Source organism: Muntiacus reevesi, chromosome 2 (assembly GCF_963930625.1).
Source record: "Muntiacus reevesi chromosome 2, mMunRee1.1, whole genome shotgun sequence".
In the NCBI taxonomy this organism is placed as follows: Eukaryota; Metazoa; Chordata; class Mammalia; order Artiodactyla; family Cervidae; genus Muntiacus; species Muntiacus reevesi.
This window is the reverse complement of record NC_089250.1, coordinates 114,082,062-114,103,612: the sequence shown is the minus strand read 5'-3', so window position 1 is coordinate 114,103,612 and position 21,551 is coordinate 114,082,062. Positions and strand designations below refer to the sequence as shown.

The 21,551-nt window shown below is 48.1% G+C and overlaps 1 protein-coding gene across 2 annotated transcripts in view; it reads right to left on the bottom strand.

The window, feature by feature from the left end:
- The window catches only part of ANXA11 (annexin A11), a 41,924-nt gene extending 26,212 nt beyond the window's left edge, over positions 1 to 15,712 (bottom strand). Inside the window, exon 1 of one of the 2 annotated variants that reach the window (XM_065922717.1) lies at positions 15,501 to 15,712. The gene's annotated coding sequence lies outside the window, so the exon portion shown is untranslated. The remainder of the gene's footprint in view (positions 1 to 15,500) is intronic. The other variant, XM_065922716.1, reaches the window with a different exon arrangement.
- Positions 15,713 to 21,551: the final 5,839 nt, after the last annotated feature.

Sequence of the window (21,551 nt, the reverse complement as noted above, 5' to 3'; positions counted from 1 at the left end):
CTCCAGCGGATCTTCCTAACTCAGGAATCGAACCAGGGTTTCCTGAACTACAGGCAGATTCTTTACCAGCTGAGCTACCAGGGAAGTCCCCCAAAAGTTCTAGTCACTCAGTCATGTCCGACTCTTGCAAACCCCTATAGTCCGTGGAATTCTCCAGGCCAGAATACTGGTGTGGGTAGCCGTTCCCTCCTCCATATCTTTCCAACCCAGGGATCTAACCCAGGTCTCCTGCGTTGCAGGCGGATTCTTTACCAGCTGAGCTATCAGGAAAGCCCCACATGTCATCTAACCTCTCACTGTATCAGTTTCCCTAAAATAGGTTACATTAGAGGGCCCCAGAGGACCCTAGACCACTTGATAACACTCAGGATGAGAGATGTGGGGGCAGGGAGGGCTTGCGGTGGAACACAAGAGCTTGGAGAGTCAGGACAGTGTGAAGGGCAGAGGGCGGGGGCACGGCACGGAGAGTAAAGTCTGCTGGTTCCTTCTCCACTCCAAGCCCAGCCCCTAGCAGCAGATCCTGGGTGGGGATGGCTGTACTGGATTTTCCAATCTCCCTAAGAAACCACCAACAGGAAACTGGCAATGTTTCCTTTCTATCCCTGGGTGCCTGGGGGCTTGGTCCAAACTACACGAAAAAAGCTGGGAGTGAGGGGCGTGGAGCTTCCCAGGTGATGCTAGTGGTAAAGAACCCGTCTACCAATGCAGGAGACAAGAGAGGCAGGTTTGATCCCTGGGTCAGCAAGATCCCCTGGAGGAGGGCATGGCAACCTACTCCAGTATTCCTGCCAGGAGAATCCCATGGACAAAGGAACCTAGCAGGCTACAGTCCATAGGGCCGCAAAGAGTCGGACTTGACTGAAGCGACTTAGCATACACGCCTGCAGGCACACAGGGGCCAGGGGTGGGGGTGATGCAGGAGGAAGCACCTCTGAAAAGACCTTAAGAAGAAACCTGTCCCAGGAGGAGTGACTGGCAGAAGCAGAGTCTCAGTCTGCACAGTTTCAGCCCCACCACTACCTAGGAGCCTGCTGCCTGTATGCCCACTCTGGGCTCGACCCTGACAGAAACCATTTTTTCTGCTTTTAGCTGAGAAGACCTTTCCAGACCATGTCCTGGTAACTGAGAAAGAGGGAGCGAAGCAGAAGCGGACACTTCACGGAAAGGCACCTGCAGGCAGACACAGATTCACAGGTCACTCTACAACCTCTCCACGGCACAGCCCTGGTAAACCTTGGTCTATTCAGCTCACGGGAAGAGTCCCCTCTGACAGATGCCCACACTAAACAGGCTTCTGGAAGCACCAACACTTAGTCAAATGCCAACCCTGATTCAGGATTTCTGAGGGGTGAAAAGTGGCCACAGAGGAAGCAGGTGAACCCAAATATGGTGTCAATATCTGCCAGACAACCAGGCTGTGACAGGAGATGAGGCTGAGGTCCCTGGAGTCAACAAGGTTCTTCTGACACACACAATTTCTGTCACAAAGGCAGTGACAGGAAATCCCTCCCACCCCTACCAACTTAAGTCCTAGGTGTGGCCAGGACCTTATTAGGAAATACCCCCTCCCCCAAAGGGAAACGGAGGTTTGTTTCTAAATGCCTCTGGGGCTGGGGAGGCAGGCCTGTATCAGTCAGTTTCACCACTTCCGCAAGCAGAAGCCGCTTGCAATTACACCACCTGATCGGAATGGGCTCCTCAGGATCAGCCGATTAAATCAAGCCCAACTCCCGAAAGTACAGAAAGCCTCCTTGCTGTCCCCGACTTAGCTCTCAAGCCCCTCCATTTCCTGCAAAGTCCAACCCAAGAGTTGTTCCTCTAGAACCACCTGGGCCCAACAGGGGTGTACCCTCCAAGCTCTGTGGAGGGTGCTGTCTGCACAACAAAACCATCAGCAGCTCAGCTGGAAGGGAACTTGGGGAGTCCCTTCTTTGAATCCCTCCTTGGTCTGGGTGGGGAAAGGGAGGGTGGGCAGCTCACGCAGCCTAAGCATCACCAACACTGGGTCTCATAACATTCAACCCCAGGTCCTCTGCAGATTCTTCTACTACCTCCAATTACTCTCTCTTCCATCTGTGCACAACCCACACTCCCCTATCGAGCCACAAACATCACAAGACAGTCCTAAGAGACTTCTCAGCTCCGTCATATGAACTTTACCCATGGCCCACACAGCCCTGATATCATCTTCTAACACTGCTACTGGGCAACTGGGGTGAAAAACGGTCCAATGTGTGAGCTTGGGCGTGTGGCTTGACCTTTCTGTGCCTTTTTCCTTAAAACTGGGAAGGTACATTCATCTTACTACGTGGCCATGAGGGTCTGATGCAGAGATACATGCATATAAAGTTATCCACCATGTAACTTATTAGCATACAGTAGGTGTTCAGTTAATCTTAACTTACTCCCTAAGAAGCATTAGCTTGGTAGCTAGGGTCTAGGTCCTTCCTAATTTCACCATTTGCTGTGTGACATTTTCAGAACAACTTAACTTCTCTGAACTTCTAAGCTGTCTGCAAAAATATGACCTGCCAACCTACTTTGGTATTACTGTGAGGACTCAATGAAGTAAGAACAGGGAAGACTTTTGTAAAATAGGGACCATTTTCTGTGCTTTGTCACCAATTCAACCTGGGTTGTACCCTTCCAAGTGGCCAAAGAGGACAGGCTCTGAAGTTTGGAGAGGGGGGAAAGGGTCATCAAAGATCCTGAACAGACTTCCAAACTTATTTAGTGTCTACTAGGTGTCCAGCCCACACAGTGAGGGGAGTACCTAACCAATCGTCATGGTCACAGGTAGTTCAAGACAAGGCTGGGACGGGAGAGAAGGAGGGCTTTCAAAGCCCATGATGAAGGCACCGTGAAGTTTCTGGATTAGGTCTGTCAAAAATATCCCCAACAGAGAGTCAGTATCCCGACCCCCCAGAATCTGCGACTATGTTGCCCTAAACGACAAAGGGGCTTTGCAGATGTGATCAAGGCTACAAACCTTGAGATGGGCAACATACCCTAGATTATCCAGGCGGGCCTATGAGTCCTTTCCTGGCTACGGTAAGGATGAAAAAAAAAAAAGGATAAGGAGAAATAAAGATGAAAAGAAAGAGATAAGAAGCTTGAGAGGGATTCCATCCACACAGGAAGGGTGCCAGAAGTCAAAGGATGCAGATGGCCTCCAGAAGCTAGAAAAGACAAGGAAGCAGATTCTCCTCCACAGCTTCCAGAAAAAATGTAATCCTGCCAACAAACACCAGGAGATCCGTGAGAGAAAACTGTACAACAGAAAGGTCGTGTGCTAAAATGGTGCAGTCACAGTGGCAAACAGTAGGGCAGCTCCTCAAAATTAAACATATGACCTAGCAATTCCATTTCTGTAAATGTACCCAAAAGAACTGAAAGCAGGATTTGAACATATTTGTCCACCAACATTCCAATGTTCACAGCATTTTGACTGTTATTCACAACAGTCAAAATGTGGAAATAACCCAAATGTCCATCAACAGATGAATGGATAAACAAAATGTGGTAATATACATAACAAAACAGTATTTCGCCTTAAAAAAGAAGGAAATTCTGATACATGCTAGAATATGGATGAATCTTCAGGTTATTATGCTGAATCAAATAAACCAGTCACAAAAAGATATTCTATGATTCTACTTGTGTGAGGGGGCTTCCCAGGTAGCACCAGCAGTAAAGACTCCACCTGCAGATGCAGGAGACGCAAGAGACACAGGTTCAATTCCTGGGTTGGGAAGATCCCCTGGAGAAGGAAATGACAACCCACTCCAGTATTCTTGCCTGGGAAATCCCATGGGCAGAGGAGACTGGAGGGCTACAGAACACAGCATCACAGAGTTGTACACAACTGAAGGGACTGAGTACGCATGCTCCACTTAAGTGAGGTAAGTAGAGTAGTCTGATTCAGAGACAAAGTAAAATAGTGATGCCAGGAGCTGAGGGGAGAGTGGATTGGGGGTTAATGTTTAATGGGGAGAGAGTTTGTTTGGGAAGATGAAAAGTTTTGGAGATGGATGGTGGTGATGGCTGTACAATAACGCTTTCCAATTGTGGTGCTGGAGAAGACTCTTGAGAGTTCCTTGCACTGCAAGGAGATTAAACCAGTCAATCCTAAAGGAAATCAACTCTGAATATTCATTGGAAGGACTGTGGCTGAAGTTCCAATACTCCGGCCACCTAATGCAAAGAGCCAACTCACTGGAAGACTCTGATGCTGAGAAAGACTGAAGGAAGACAGAAAAGGTCATGACAGAGGATGAGATAGTTGGATGGCATCACCAACTCAATGGACATGAATTTGAGCAAACTCTGGGAGATAGTGGAGCACAGAGAAGTCTGGTGTGCTGCAGTCTATGGGGGTCTATGAAAGAGTCACAAAGAGTCAAACATGACTTAGTGACTGAACAACAACTTAATACCACCAGACAGACACCTAAAACTGGTTTTAGAAAAAAAAAAGGCACTGTGGTATTAAGCCCCTCCAGATCCTTCCATGGTGTCCTCTTTGAAAAGGCTCCCTCTGCATAAGAGATCAGTGCAGTTTGAACTCACTCAGCAGAAGCAGCAATAAATCCCCAAGACCACAGGAAAAACCATTCCACCAAGAAGGGAAGGCCCAGGTGCATGTCTCCTACATGTCTGGGAATAAGAGCTCAGTCAATAAAGCTTTTCTTGCTTATAGTATCAGTCAACAGAGTCACCATGGTGAGACCTGGGGCTAGTGAGTGGGTTCTGTATGCCCAACCAGACACACCCAGCCAGCAATGCAAATGCTCCTGGGAGGGAAAATGTGGGCAGTGTGATGCCTGGGTGGGTGGGGTGGGTGAACACACCCAACCAGCCAGGACCAAGCAACTGGAATACCAGAGGTCATTTCAGCCTAGAGATGACTCAGTTCATTCCTGCCCACCCCACCTTGGCTCCTATTTCAGAAATGGAGAAACTGACAACCAGAGAGGGGAAGTGACAGGGCCAGGTGACACAGCAAGATCCTCCCAGGGCTGGTTCAGGGCCCTTCCACTCCTGCCTCCAAGCCAGGGGCCCACTGTCCAAAAGGCAGGACCACAGCCAGTCGCTGGTTTTTCACAGCATCTCTGGCGGGGGAGCCTCAGGTTTTATGGAGTCTGAAACCTATATAATTTTAGGGGTCCTTTTTAAGATGCCAGAAACAGAACGCTTTTTTTTTTTTTTTTTGCAAATTCTACAAAACTATATGACTTTGTTAATTCACTGCCAGGGCCTCTCCCACAGCCTTGGAGAGACCACACGCAAGTGACTAGGATATGGGGGTTGGGGGGCTTCAACTAAGGACTGTAGCCCACCAGGCTCCTCTGTCCATGGAATTCTCCAGGCAAGGATACAGGAGTGGGTAGCCATTCCCTTCTCCAGGGGATCTTCCCAACCCAGGAATGGAATCCATGTCTCCTGCACTGCAGGCAGATTCTTTACCATCTGAGCCACCAGGGAAGCCCTAAGTTTCATTAGTTTCACACTGATTTTACCTCTGGGCTCAAAGAGGCACCCAATGCTGGGGCTAGACTCCCCTGAGAACAGGAGTTAAAAAACAAGAGTTCTGGCCCGCACTAGGCTTTCCCTCTATCTGGAGAGATAAATACAAAAGAGCAGTCACAGGAAAACACTCACCAAGTGTTTAAGTGCCACTCCCAGGCAGAATGGAGATTAAGGTTGAGAATCAGGAAAGGGCTTTTTGGGAGTAGAGAGGATATGTGTCTAAGAAACCCACTTCTCTCTGATGGTCCTGGCCAACCCCACGCTCCCCTGGGCATCTCTCCCTCATCTGTGAAATGAGTGAGCCTGTGAGGAATCCACAGTTGTCAACTTGTCCTGCCCAGGGCCTGGGGCTCCTTGGAGGTTCTGTAGTTCACAAACATTAATTTTGTTGTGGGGAGGGGAGGGGCGGGGCTGCAAAAGAGTCTCTCCAACTTAAATTTTGTTTTAAATGGAAAAAGAGGAGACCTGGACACCAGGAGCCCATGTGGTGGCACACAGCTAGGGCTGTGGCAGCTGCCCCTTCATCCAGGGATGCCTGCCGGGGCTGCCCACTGTCCCCACCAGGGCTATCCCCGCAGGCACCCGTATTTGTAATGAAAGGCACAGATGTTCACCCACGGCTCTGCTAGGTAAGATGCGATCAACCACCTCATCTTCATATTCTAGTCAATCACAGATCCTGTCCAACAAACTGGCGGAGAGTGGTGGAGGATAAGATGAAACATCAAAAGGCAGCAGGGAGTCCCCGGGGCTTCCACAGACCTGGGGCCTGTTCAAATGCCTTTGGAAAGGCCTGGTCCCTTCAAACCTCAAAGACCTGACAGAGTACCTATTTCAGCTCCAAAAAGTGGAGCACCCCACCCTGCCTAGGAGCCCCAGAAACCTCTCCTTCAATAGCACTTCTCAAGGTCGGCTCTTCTAATGGTGACCAAGTCCCCAGTCAGCCTTGTTCAGCTGAAAGATGAAAAGAAATCCCCACCAGGGCCTACAGATCACACTGGAGGAGGAGATGGTCTTTTAGATCTCAGGGGGACCTGACTGCTGAGCAGGTGGAACCCTAAGACCTGCCAAGCAGCCCTGGGCTGTGCCATGGCAAGAAAATGGAAGGTCCCTAGAGGTCTCCATGTGATGGAAAGAAAGCAGGAAATGCATGTCTATAGCTCAGTCAAGTCAATACCTCAGCATTTTCCATCTTCAGAACTTCTGCTCAGTCATCTCTCTACCTAGTCTGTCATCCTGGCTCCTTTGCTCCTTTGTCTGCCCTCTTTAAGCCTAAGTCAATTCTGGCTTTTCCTTTAAGCCAGATGGAGGTCCACTTCTTTCAGGAAACCCACCCTGATCTCTCCACCCACAACGATGACCTCTCTTTCTGGAACTTACCAGCACTTGGCCTAAAATGTTTTCTATGTTCTCTAGTGTTCTAATAATACTCCCCTCTTTTCAGTACCTAAGTCGCTTCAGTCATATCTGATTCCAAGTGACCCTATGGATTGTAGCCCACCAGGCTCCTCTGTCCATGGGATTCTCCAGGCAAGAATACTGGAGTGGGTTGCCATTTTCTACTCCAGGAACACGTATTACTTCATCATGTATCACCTCATTAACCTTCCCAACGATCCTGCAAGATAGATATTATAACCTCAAGTGGACTACGACTCAGAGATGATTCTTGACAAGCAAGGATCACACACCTGACGTGTGCCAGAGCCAGAATTAAGAATTATTTTTTCTAGGCCTCCCAGCGAGAGAATCAGTGCCGCGGCTGTAGGACAGGCCTCTCTCCTCTCCTCCTTCACCAGTTAGCACGGGCAGGGCACTGCGAGGTTCCTGACAGGACATCAATGGATCCTGAGTATATTTCTTTCACACCCTGGTGGCACCTGTCCCAATGATATCTTTGGTATGGAGGTTCCAGGAATTCTGGGGGCAGAGAGAACTCATCTAAAACATTCTTTCTCTCCCTCCTACGATAAGGCCGGACCTTGAATGACGTAAGAGGCGTCTGAACATTCCTGACTGCCGGAGCACTGCCTCACCTCCAAGGTGTGGGTCATGAGGTCATCAAGCCCCAGAGGCGATCGAGGGAGCCCCAAGGCAGCACCCCACCAACCTAGACCATCCTTTCCCAAGCACTGAATAGAAAGCCCACAGAAGGTGCTGTTAGACATTCAACTCCCCCCCTCCACCACACACACATACCCACCCATGAATCAAGAATAGCTGGAGCACACGTCAATCATTAGGCAAGCAGTGCCTCCGACTCTGCCCCCCTCTGAAGGCTGGCACCTGGGGTGGCCCCGCCTGGAGGAGTTCCGGGTACAGCAAGCTGGGAGAGTGGCCACGGGCCAGTGTCCAGGCCTGACCAAGGAGCTGAACATGAGCAAGCAGGCTCAGAAAGACACTGCTGGGGAATAAAGTCAGTTCCCAGCGTGCTAGTTTTGGGATTACACAGGAATCCTGCAACATCAGAGCTGGAAGGGACCTTCAGGAGACCCTTTGACTCCACTGGCTTATTTTACTTAGGTGGGAGCCGAGGCCTGGAGAGCAAAGCCTGCCTGGGCTCTCACCATTGGCTGGGGTGGGGCAAAGACTCAACACATGTTTCTTGACCTCCAGGCCAATGCATCCAGGCCCAGACTGGCTCCCCTCCACTCACGCTGCTGCGTTCTACTCCACCTTCCTGGGTTGGAGAATGGACTCGGAAATGTGAAGCCTATCCTGGGAAAGACAGAATGAGAAGGTGACCCTGCTGCCTCCAAATAAAGTCCCATGTCATCAAGTCACAGAGAAAGTGTCCTCTGCCCTGGGAACCCTCTGTGACATGGCTTCTCCCCAGGTTCCTGTCTACGAGTTAACAAGAGCAGAGAGCAGGGATTGGCAGCCATTTATTTTTATCTCTCTGGGGTATCAGGAGCTGCACTGACCATCAGCCCAACACAGCTCAGGGTTCAAATGGGCTCTGTCTCCACGCTTTCCCAGAAATAAGTTACTGACGTGTCACATCTGGAGTTGAGGCGGGTCAGTCAGGAGAAGAAAGCACAGTAAGATACTCTCTATCCCAAAACTGGGTCTTGGAGGGACACCCGCCCCCAAGGCCTCTAAGGTGGCTCCACATGCAGAATGCATGGCTGCCAAACCCGACCACTGGGAATGGCCTGGAAGCAGTGATGACCCTCAGAGCATCAGCAAAGCAGCAGCAGCAACCTGCCTGCTTAGTCGCCGGCCCACTGGATCAGACGCTGCCCTCCTCTGCACTGCCTGTCGGCATGCCACTGTCATGAGATCCCATTCTCATTATCCCTCAGTTTCAGACTGAGGACAGCAGTGGGTGGTGTTCCAGAAACTTCTGGTTGTCCCCCCTCAACCATCTGCCCATCTCGCTTCCATAACAGAACACTACCAGCAGCCTGGCACCGGGCAGCCCCGAATTAGGACTATGCCCCCGAGCTTCCCTGGCAGCGCGGCAGGACGCTGGCAGGAAGTCAGCTGTGCTGGGCCACGCAGGTAAGGGAAGCAGGGCAGCGCTGTGGTGCCTGGACGGCCGCATCGGCACAACCTGAGTGACCGTTAGAAAGGGAATTTCTCGGTCCTCACCACAGACCCCCTAAATCAGAGCCTGTAGGGATGGGGCCCAGGAATCTGTGTTTTTAACAAACCTTCCAAATTAGTCATAAATGTGCTCAAGTTTGAGAACCAGAGCCCTGGAGAACGCCAGGAGCAACTGTGCCTAAGGAGTCTGGTGCCTGGACAACCTCATGGAACAGGCACTTACTAACTCTGGACTCCAATTTCTGGAGACAGAGGGAGAGAGAGACTCCTCTTAAATCATGGCCAAACCTGAATCCTAATGCAGGTGGGTGAGGAAGAGGAACGATGAGAAACTCAACCAAGGCAGCAGAAAGTAGGAAAGAAACAGCATCCAAGTGTAATAAATAATAAACAGACAAGAAGACGCAAGAAATACAATCAAGACTATCTGGCATGCAAACAGTCTGGATTCTCTACCAAAGACAGAAATGACCAAATTCAGTTTGTTGTTATTATCACTGCCTCCTGCCATCTCCCCTCAACTCCAGTCACGTGTTGATTACAAGAGAAACACTTTTCTTAAAAAAAGGAAAAGAAAAGTTGAAAATTAAGGCAAAGACATATTAGGTCAGCACGGAGAAAAACCAGAAGTGGAAATATTAGTATTAAAACCATGTTGAGAACTTTCCAATAACCCTGCCTCTGCAGAATGAGGATTTTTTCCAGCCACTTCTCAGCCATTTGCCTTTATCTGGAAACACAGGACTTGGAAAACTACTCACTAGGATTTCATGTTACAACAAGGCTTAGGCCCTTCTAGTCCAATGAAATAGTTTACATGACTTAAAACACAAGCACAGAAAAGACTGTAAAACTTGGGGCCCAAGCCTTTATAGCTGACATTTGGTCTTAGGACATTTTTGTGTACTATTTTGTCATATCCCTTGGGGAACAGAGAGTCTGTTTTGCCACTGTAGATGAGGAAGGAAATATAACTGTGCGTGAGAGCCATCTACTTGGACCTATGGGATGGGGGAGGAACCAACCACAAAGTCAGAAGTCCATCCCTGGGTTTTGCGAACTGACCTCCTTTTATCCATTCCTCCTAAAACCTGGCTATCATGGGGGCCACTGAGACAGACAAGAAGGGGGAGCTCACAGTCATCATAAGTCTAAGAAGCAGGCAGAGCCAGCCTGATTACTACCTACTCTGCATAAGCCTGAGTGGAAACTAAAGGATGTGGCTTACCCCCTGCCTGACTGATGCTTGCTTCCAAATTTCTGGGCCTTTTACTTACTGTCCTATAAAATGCATTTAATTACTAATTCCAGGACTACAAAGAAGGAATTCTCCAAGATTATTGACAATATATGCTCCTAAAATAGATAATATGGAATTTAAGGCCAAAGGTACAGAATAAGTAACAAATGACACAAGGTACAATCCACAAAGATAAGCTTGATAAAGCTGTATACACCAAACATGCATGCCAAATTCACAAATCCAGAGCAAATGTAAGTTGAGTTTGACTCAAAAAAAAAGATTCAATAAGCAAGGATGCAGAGGGCACCCTCAAGATCAAAGAAATATCTGACGTCTGTGTTCCACAGAGAATACGTGTCACGAAAGCTTTTCAGGCTGATCATGTAGCTGGCCACAAAGAAAATCTGAATACAGTCCCACAAGAGATTCTGCCAAGCACCTTCACTCAACAGAACTGTGCATGTGTGCTCAGTTGCGTCCAACTCTGCGACCCAGGGACTCCGGCCCGCCAGGCTACACTGTCCATGGAATTTTCCAGAGAAGAATACTAGAGCAGGCTGCCATTTCATACAGGGAATCTTCCCGATCCAGGGAATAAACACACATCTCTCCCATCTCCTGCATTGGCAGCTGAGCCACCGAGGAAGCCAAGGGAACTAGCAGCCAACATTAAAATATGATCAGACTGCCCCAAAACTTCCTCAGAAATTAAAGATGCTGCCTTCTAAAAAGTCCTTGGATCAGAAATAATCTACAGAGTACTAGGAAGCAATGGAAAGATAAGCATTTCATATAAAGGCCCACTGGCTAGACTGGTACTCAGAAGAAAATTCTGACGTCTACATAATTTTTAAATTAAAAAACTAAAAATAAATGAACCAATTTAGACATGAAAACTAGAGCAATGAAATAAGCAAAAGTAAGAAGAAAGGAGTAACAATAAAGGTTGAAATCAATGACCAAAAAAGTAGAAAGAATTTTCAAAAAAATATTTACAAATAATTTCCAAATTATATAACATATTTTATGAAATATACACCTCCAACATATCCAATTAGAATCCCATTCTTAGTATCTAACGAAGACATTCTATATCACAAGGCCTGTAATTTGTCCTTGATGTGGAAGACTTATTATAGAAGTGTTAACTCTTCCTTATAAAGATTTCTACCGGTGGCTCAGTGGTAAAGAATTCGCCTGCAATGCAGGAGACCCAGGTTCGATCTCTGGGTCAGGAAGATCCCTGGAGAGGGGCATGGCAATCCACTCCAGTATTCTTGTCTGAAGAATTCCATAGACAGAGGAGCCTAGCGGGCTACAGTCCATAGGGTTGCAAAGAGTGGGACACAACCGAAGCGACTGAGCATGCACAGACTATTTATTCCAACACTGTTTCAAACTAAAAAAACAGTCAATAGCCTCCATACCCAGAAATAAGGGAAAGGTAGAATAAATTATTTTATATCTGTACTACAAAACAGCCAAGGACAACCTAGGGAGGGTGGGGGTGGCCTCTGCTTTTGTGCTCACAGTACAAGGCTAGGCAAACAGTGGGTACTCACTATGAGTTCAACAGCAATATGCTTGTCACTAGCTTCCTAAAATAGCCATGACCTTTTAGGTGAACACAGTAAGCTCAGTCCGCTATCACCAGCCCCCTCACAGACACACCCTTTTCCCCAAGGATGCCATCCCCAGGCTGACCCTCCACCTCCCTGTCATCAGCTTTGAGTTTCTCCTCGTCCCTCACTCACTGTCCTCCAAGCCAGTCTCTGCCCATGCTACAGGTGTAAGAGGCTCCGGGCACCTGACTTCCCTTCTCAATTTCAGGAGTCATTTCTCCCCCTTTTTCCTGCTAAGGCAGAGGTACCTTCAGGACCATAAGTCCTTGGAAGACTAGAACTCACAGATCACAGAACCAGGAGTCAGCTACCTACCACCCACACACTCCAACCCCAGCTTCAAGATTCCTTGCAGCAACCCAAGATATCAACACTGCCATCGCCACCCCCTAACTGATATCAAGCCCCTTTTGCAAACATCTTCTCACCAGATTCTGCAAACAACCATTTTACTACCCAGAACACTGGGACCCTGTTGTGGCTATGTGGCTTGTCCCAGGATACCCAGCACAGATGGGAACTCTGCCTCCTCACCCCTCCATTCACCCCACCTGTTACTTTCTCACATCAGGAGCAAAGTCAGCTGCGGTTTGAGTCACTATTCACGCCACAGTGTCAGGATCCTCCCAGACCACCACATGACATCTGACCTTTATTTCACCGGGTCCCGGGATCAGGGTCAGGAGGCCTCCTGTGGTATGGTTTCAGTGTTATTAGAAAGCTCCGTTGAAATTTCAACAACTGCTTTTAAAAATGCAAATTCCCAACAAAGACATTTCAGTTTCTCCATTTCTCCTAAGAGCGTTCCTATCTAGGTATCCCTCAGATTCCTTATGTTTTACAGGCAACGGGCTCACAAGGTGCTGTTGAGAAAAATCCAGAGAAACCTGAATCCGTTCACTTGGCTGCGATTGTGAAATACACCTACACACAGAATCTTCCTCCAGTGCCCGCCATGGGACAAGTGCTAGGAACTGCTTAAGGGGGGAAAGACAGCAGCTGAAAAGAGAGAGGAAAGAACAGGAAAGAGTGAGATCCAGAAAGGCCCTAGGTTCTCTGAAGATTCAGCACTCAGCACAGATTTGGTTTCTACAGTCACCTCCTACCCACACCAGCTTTTTTTTTCTTTCTTTTTTTTTTTTTTTTGCAGTGAATGCCCAGGAAAATCTCACACTCACCTATTCGGGCTCAATTCTCACTCCTACCATCCCAAGCTACCCATCCTCCCCAAATCACGTGGCCAAGGCATCACTAATCAAATCTTGGCCTTCTAGATGCCGCAATCCAGGACAAGCCCTGACAACAATCCTTGACCTGATAACATAAAGGAGTCCAAGGGGACTTCCTCTTGACCTCTCTGCCAGTTCCTATGCCCACCTCTCAGTCTGAACTCAACGTCCATCTCACTCTCCCCACTTTTTCTTTTTTTTAACCTATCCAAATTCAGCTTCCAAGGTCAAATATCCCTGGTCTGCCTCTTCACTTAGCTAACATCTGCTGAGTACCAACATCAGGCAAGGTCCTTTCTGGATGCTGTGAGACCAAGAGATGAGTGAGAAATACCACCCACCCTCCAGACAGAGGACGGGGCAGAAAGATGTTGGCTGTACAATTACTTCTGCAGGGCGAATACTGAGAAGTGATGTTAAAGGAGTAGAGGAGAGCTGTGTGGGCTGACCACGTGTCTTGCCCCTTCCTGCTCCAGGTACCTCGATGGTTCCTAGAAGGGCAATGAATAACAGGCAGAACTGGGGGGAGAAGGGCAAAAGAACATCAGCGAAGACAGAGGAACAGGTCAGAAGGAGAGCAATTCAACTAGGCTGACCTTCAGCTGCATGAAGGGAGTAATAAATATTATTGGCTCTTACCAATGAATACAAATGTGTCAGGCCCTGCTGTAAGCTTTACGTCTATCTGGGACACAGAAGCACGGTCACCACCTACTCAGATCAGTGACTGAGCTGTATGGTTGTTTAGTATATTAATTTATTTACTCCTCACAATAACCCTGTGAGGTAGGTATTATGATTGTTGCTGTTGTCTTCAGTCACTAAGTCATGTTCGGCTCTTTGTGACCTCATGGACTGTAGCCCACCAGGCTCCTCTGTCCATGGGATTTCCAAGGCAATAATACTGGAGTAGGTAGCCATTTCCTTCTCCAGGGGATCTTCCCGACCCAGGGATAGAACCTGCGTCTTCTGCACTGGCAGGCAGATTCTTTACAGCTGAGCCACCAGGGAAGCTCCAAGTATTATTATTACCCCCATGTTAAGGCGAAGGAACCAAAGGCAGAGAGACTAGTAAGAGGCGAGATTTGGAAGGGATGCCCAAGGTAGTGTGCATCCCATGCCGGAGCAACAAACAGCCCTGGAACCTCACCTAGTTTCTCCTGCCAGGGAAAACCTTGTGGCAAGGAGAGCGCCTTGAGTGAAGGGGCCCTGCTAATTCTCCTGGCATCCCGAACAACTGACTGAAACAAGGAAGGAACATAAGCAGAGCCAGTTGGGGGATGAGCAAGATAACACGCCCTGCCTGAACTCAGCCTGGCACTGCCCTCTAAGCTTTTGTTCCTGCTGTGGTGGTTGGGCAAAGGCTCACCCCTTGAAGGGTCAGTCCAAGTCCAGGTCAAGGCAGCCGGAGAGCAAAGTGAAGGCAGGGAGGGAAGGCAGAGGGGTTGGCTACCAAAGATACCCTGGGTCTGTCCTAAAACACCACGCCAAAGAAAGGTCGCTGATTTAGAGGGGAAGGGACAGAAATGTGCCAGGCATACTGCTCCCAGCTTGGGCTGGAACGGTCTAGCTAGGCTTCAGCTCCCCAAAGTCTCAAGTTGATGAACTGCAAAACTCTCCGTTAAATCAACAGACGCATTTCTTAAAGGTTTTTCAGGGGGAGAAGTCAAGAATCCCTCCCTGAAACTGTAGCTCAAGCCTGAGATGAAGGAACAGGCAGAGAAGGTAAACACACAGGTGAACACAGCACCTGAGGTAGATCCCGCATTCTCTCAAATAAAGTGCCTTATAAATCAACTGCAACAGCAGCAGCTCCCAGGAATTTCCGTCTTTCCAGTTCCGGAGGAAAGTTCCTGAAGGCAAGTTCCTGAAGGCAGCCACCCCTCCTAGATCTCCTTACAGAAGCCTTTTCCGGAAGGGTTACACACACTCTCCAGAAGTCAGCGGGGTCAGAGGGGTCGCGGCCACCGCCATCCCCACACCAGTCAGCAGCCTTCTTGTCGCAGGTTAACGGGCTCCCAGGCCCTGAGCCCCGGACCCCAGCGGAGCAGCACAATCACGCGGCCCTGGCCACTGGGGGCTCCGCCCGTGCACCGCCCACCTCACAAGGAGCGCCCCCAGCCGCTGACAGAGCTGGGGAGGCAGGCCGACGAAGCCCGTCCGGGACCAGCCCGACACCCGCGCCTTTACCCCCATGCTGTGTAACCAGGAAGCCTCAGGGCCGGGCTGAAGGTGGCGCGGGGCAGTCCGGGGCCTCCCGGCGCGGGCCGCGGCGCCCTGCCTCCACCCCGTCCCGTGCCCCCCTCAAGCCGGAGAAACCTCACTCACCTGGCCAAGGGGCAGTGGGGAGCCGCGAGGGGAGAAGTGGGACGCGGGCAGCAGCAGCTCTCTCTCCGGGCGTCCCAGGCGCGGCACCTCCCACCGGACTCGAGTTTTGTCCCACTCCCACACTCGGAGCACTCGGGGAACTGGCGACCCGCAGGCTCCTCAGCCGTCAGGGAGGAGCCGGAGGAGGAGCCCACTGGGCGGAAAACCCCGGGCCCGAGGCCCAACGTGCCCCGGGGCGGGGCCGCGTGCGCCACGGAGGGGCGGGGCCGGGTGGGCGGGGCCGGGGCGTGGTAAGCACGCGGCCCCGCCCCCAGGTGAGAGTCGCTCTGGGCCAGCCCACTACAGAATGTCTCTACCAGTCTGGGAAGGAAGCCACAGGCCTTCCGCCACGGGAGGTTACGGCAGGCTCCCGAGGTCGGCGAAGAACAGGTTCACTGCACCGCCTTCCTTGACCTGTCCTGCCCTGCGCTGCACTCCGGGGAAGGGGATTTCCCCAAGCCCCCTCCAGCTCAGTGTCCCTTCTTTATTAACTCTGTACATTAAAAAGTGACACAACAGGATGGAAGTGGAGGTGACGGAGAGTAGCTTCATGGTGCAGAAACTGCAGTCAACTATTAATATCTCAGCCGGATGGTCAAGGTCAACGTCAAGAATGATAGATCAACAGTGATAGTATGTACCGATTGTGGTCTTCTTTTCAAAAATGCATAATCCTAATCTAGTCGTGAGAAAAACACGATTAATCCTGGTTCAGGGATATTTTACAAAACACTGACCAGTATTCCTCAAAATTGTCAAGGTCATCAAAACCAAGAAAAGCCTGAGACACGTTGGTACAGTCAAGAGAAGCCTGAGAAAATGTGAAAACTAAATGTAATGTATCCTGGATAGGATCCTGGAAAAAGCCCATTAGATAAAGACTAAGGACACCTGAATAAAGTATGGAGGTTAATTGATAATAATGCATCAATACTGGCTCATTCATTGTGGCAAAACTCCATGCTAATAAAAGATGTTAATGATAGAAGAAACTGGAGTTTATGAGAACTCTATCTGAAATTTCTTGTAACAAACTATTCTAGAAAATAAAGTTTATTTGTTAAAAAAAAAGGTCATCTATGTAATATATTAGTATATTTATTGTACTTATTTTAAAATATAATATATTATTTACATAGCAACCCACTCCAGTATTCTTGCCTGGGAAATCTCTTGGACAGAGGAGCCTGACAGGCTACAGTTCCTGGGGTCGCCAAGAGTCGGACAGGGCTGAAGCGACTAAGCATCCATAATACAGTTTAAAAAAAACAAATTCACTTTTCATTCTCTCAGGCCACTTTTAGACGTATCTTTCATACAGTAGGTAGATGTACTGTTTACAAAATGGTGTTGCGGTGTTTTTCTGCAACGTGGTTTTTTAGTCACTATATATTGGAGGGTCTTAGCTAGCAAGTGCACCGGGATCAACTTGGTTCTTCCCAACCACTGCACAATAGGAGCGGTTTTGCGCGTCATCATTCTTTGTTACTTAGCTCCTTACAACGGACTTTTAGATTGTTGCGCATTTGGGGCCGTTAAAAACAAAGCTGCTGGTTCGATTTGCATTTTAATAGCGAAGGAGCTGGACATACCGAGGAGGATGCCAGGTCAGTGTGCTGCGCGCAGGGTCCCTGGTGCAGGTTTGGCCGCAGGAGCCCAGCTAAGAACCCTGGGTATCCAGTCATCTTCCGCAGTCTCTCCAACACCCCCACCTCCCCCAAGGCGCGGCTCTTTTTGGGGACCGTACTGCATTTTTTGGAGATGATTAGGCGGGTGAGGGTGAAACGCAGGCCAAAGGCTCGCGAGCTGCTCGAAGGAAACGCGCCCCGGAGCAGAAAAAGAGCGGAAAGAGTCAGAGGCACAGACGACTCTTGCAGGGTTGTTATTACTCTGATGCGGGCGCCTGCGGCGTTGTTTGTGCGGGCGCCCGCTTGAAGCGCCCAGCCGAACCCGCAGCTTTCCGGGGGCGGGGGCGGGTTATCTGTTACCTGGCGCTCTCTCTGGGCTGGGGGTTTTGTCTGGTAAGTTCACGTGGTATCCCCCCAGCCCGAAAGCCTGAAGACCCAGCACCGCGGTGTTCCCAGCTCCTAGGTAGTTGCAGAAGCGAGTTTCTTTGATTGGCTCATTTTTCTCCTGACTGAGCAAATGCTTTTAAATACGACGTTGATAGATAAGTCAGTCATTTACACTGAAATTCTTTGGTGTAGCACAAACTTTTCTGCCTTAGAACTGAGCCCCTCGAAGCCAGAATAGTTACCGCTGGGTTTTGTGACTTGGTAGGAACACCCTGTGGGGGAAATGACTAGATTTGGTGTTCAAATACCTGGGTTCTAGTTCCCATTCTGACACTTGGAAGGGATGCGTTCTCCAAGCATTGGTTTTCTCACCTGTAAAATTTTCAAATTAATCTATAAAAATCTGTAAAGTAACCTCTACTTCATTGTTGCTCAGGGCTGATGCAAACATCAAATGAAGCAAGGGAAAGTAAGTGCCTTGTAAAAATGTCAGGTGCTGTAGACCTCTGAGTAGTACCGTATTAAATCTTTTGATTCACTCATCTGACCATGGTTGAATACAGCCAAGGTGACCCAGCCAACATGACCAGCCCTGTACTAGATGCCTCAGGAAGAGGTACAAAAGAAAATCACATTACTCTAAATACAGTTCTTCTTTAATGGGAAAAAAATATTAAGTTGTAAATATCCCACACAATCAGTTCAGTTCAGCCACTCAGTCGTATCCGACTCTTTGCGACCCCATGAATCACAGCACGCCAGGCCTCCCTGTCCATCACCAACTCCCGGAGTTTACTCAAACTCATGCCCATGGAGTCAGTGATGCCATCCAACCATCTCATCCTCTGTCGACCCTTCTCCTCCTGCCCCCAGTCCCTCCCAGCATCAGAGTCTTTTCCAACGAGTCAACTCTTCGCATGAGGTGGCCAAAGTATTGGAATTTCAGCATCAGTCCCTCCAATGAACCCCCAGGACTTATATCCCACACAATAGAGACTTGCAAAAAGCACCCCGGGGTGAATCAGAGGCAGGTGAGAGGCAGGTGAGAGGCTGGGGTCCAGAAAGTCTTCTGATCTGTCTTGCCAGATTTTGCAGTGAAAGTGAAAGTCACTTAGTAGGTGCCAGACTCTCTGTGACCCCATGGATTATACAGTCCATGGAATTCTCCAGGGCAAAATACTGGAGTGAGTAGCCTTTCCTTTCTCCAGGGATTCTTCCCAACCCAGGGATTGAACCCAGGTCTCTGGCACTGCAGGTGGATATTAGGGAATCTTCTAATTTTTAAAATCATGTTAATTCTCTCTCTTTTTTTTAAGGATCTATTCCTTTTATTTCTGCTTTTATCTTTGTACTTTTGTTCCTTCTACTTTCTTTGTGCTTGCTCTAGTGTTCTTTTTCTGGTTTCTAGAGTTGACTGTTGTTTATTTTTAGAATCTTTTGTTGTTGTTTTCTCTTGGAAATGCCATACAACTACTTTTTACAAGATTTAAGAAATAGATCTGAGTATCCGCTTTTAATTGGTGAGTTTAACCAGCTTATATGGATAACGACTACAGAAATATTGAGATTTATATCCACGCCTTTTATGTTGTTATGTTTGTGTGTGTGAGTGTGTGTGCCTTCAGGACTGATATAACAAACTGAAAAATTTCCATCCTGTTCAGTAAATAGTTGTTGTTGAGACCTTACAGTACCCCAACCTTGACCTTCCCCTAGATCCAGCAACAAAAGAGGCACTAAAAAAAGAAAAAGAGGCATTAAGCCATACAGGTGGCACATGATATGTTGAATATCACATGGTATATACTTCCTCTTTGTTTCTTTTTTCTTTTTCTACCTTCCTTTAGATTGTTTGAATTTTTTCATTTAAACAGGGGAGTGATACCAGAATTACAAATGTATGAATCAATAACTTCTGTATACCTTTACCAAAATATTCCTCCAAAAACTCACACTTATAATGTCAAAAAATGAACTAACCATCTTTCGCTCTCAATCTGCTTTCCCTCTGGGTTCTATATCTCAAGTGAGATACCATCTTCTGCCAAGGCATCCAGCCTAGAGCTCTGGTAACTATTTGCTTTCCCTCTGCCAGAATCACCACCGTGAAGTTGCAAGCCCCTGGTTTCTGTGGATTCCTCATGGGAGAGGCTTCACGGGTTTTTACTTCGTAGTGTTTTACGTAGTTATCTGTTCTTGTAGGATTTGCAAAAGTAAGCAAGCTATTGTAGGAACAAACAGTTCAGCCGGCAGGCTCTGCCTCTCCCTCTGCAGCAGCTTGTACGGCTCTAATCTTTCTCAAAATGTCAGTTGCCTCCAGGGGGAGAAAACCAGGAGAAGCCAGCTATTTCTCTCCACCCCACCCCCAGAGTCTCAGAAAGACTCAGCCCTTGAAGATGTAAGGTACCTGTAAGACTGCACACAGCACCGCAGGGCCTGGGTGGAAACCCTAGGTCACTTTCTCTGTTTCCTTCAGGGAGATATGGGAAAAGGGAGACATATTTGTCACATATGTTGAACTGTGGAGACTGCAGAATGGTAGATGTAAGGCAATGAACTTATTTTTGTTCTTGTTTTTGTTTTTTAATTGGAGGCTAATTACTTTACAATATTGCGGTGGTTTTTGCCATACATTCACACGAATCAGCCATGGGTGTACATGTATTCCACATCTTGAACCTCCCTCCCCATCCCATCCCTCAGGGTCATCCCAGTACACCAGCCCGGAGCACCCTGTCTCATGCATCGAACCTGGACTGGCGATCTATTTCACATATGATAATATACATGTTTCAATGCTATTCTCTCAAATCATCCCACCCTCGCCTTCTCCTACAGAGTCCAAAAGTCTGTTCTTTACATCTGTGTCTCTTTCACTATCTCACATATAGGGTCATCGTTACCATCTTTCTAAAACCCATATATATGCATTATTATACTGTATTGGTGTTTTTCTTTCTGACTTACTTCACTCTGCATAATAGGCTCCAGTTTAATCCACCTCTTTAGAACTGATTCAAATACATTCTTTTTAATAGCTGAGTAATATTCCATTGTGTATATGTACCACACTTTCTTATCCATTCACCTGCCAATGGACATCTAGGTTGCTTCCTTGTCCTGGCTATTGTAAACAGTGCTGAGATGAACATTGGGGTACACATGTCTCTTTCAATTCTGGTTTCCTCAGTGTGTATGCCCAGCAGTGAAATTGCTGGGCTGTATGGCAGTTCTATTTCCAGTTTTTTAAGGACTCTCCACACTGTTCCCCATAGTGGCTGTACTAGGTTGCATTCCCACCAATACTGAAAGAGGGTTCCTTTTTCTCCTCACCCTCTCCAGCATTTATTGTTTGTAGACTTTTTGATAGTAGCAATTCTGACTGGCGTGAGATGGTACTTCATTGTGGTTTTGATTTTCATTTCTCTGATAATGAGTGACGTTGAGCATCTCTTCATGTGTTTGTTAGCAGCTGTATGTCTTCTTTGGAGAAATGTAAGGCAATGAATTTGAAAGAAGGAGGTAAGTAAGATACTGGGGCTAAGCAAGGAATAAGCAAAAATTTGCATATTGAATAATGGGATCTCAGACCCTGAGAAGTCAGCAATCTGATTTACCATCCACAAGCAGGGAATTAGAGAATTCATTTGTGCAGAAAATGAGCATTTCAGACAAACGTCCTCTAGTGACAGATATTTACTGTTTCCCTCAGTGGCAGCACTGATGGATAGTTAAACACCCTGCGGCGAACTCCATCAGTCAACAAACCCTACTCCCAGGCAGAGATTCCAGGCAGTGTTTAGTGCTTCGTCCCCAGATGTAGATGTCCAGCCTAGGATCACCAGCTTGTGAGGAAGGCCTCCAGGTAGGGTGACCCACTGTCCTGGTTTGCTAGGGACTGAGGGTTTCTCAGGACACTGGACATTCAGAGTCAGAATGGAAAAGTCTCTGGCAAACTAGGGTGAGTTGCTCCAACAAGTATTAGCAAGGTCTATCA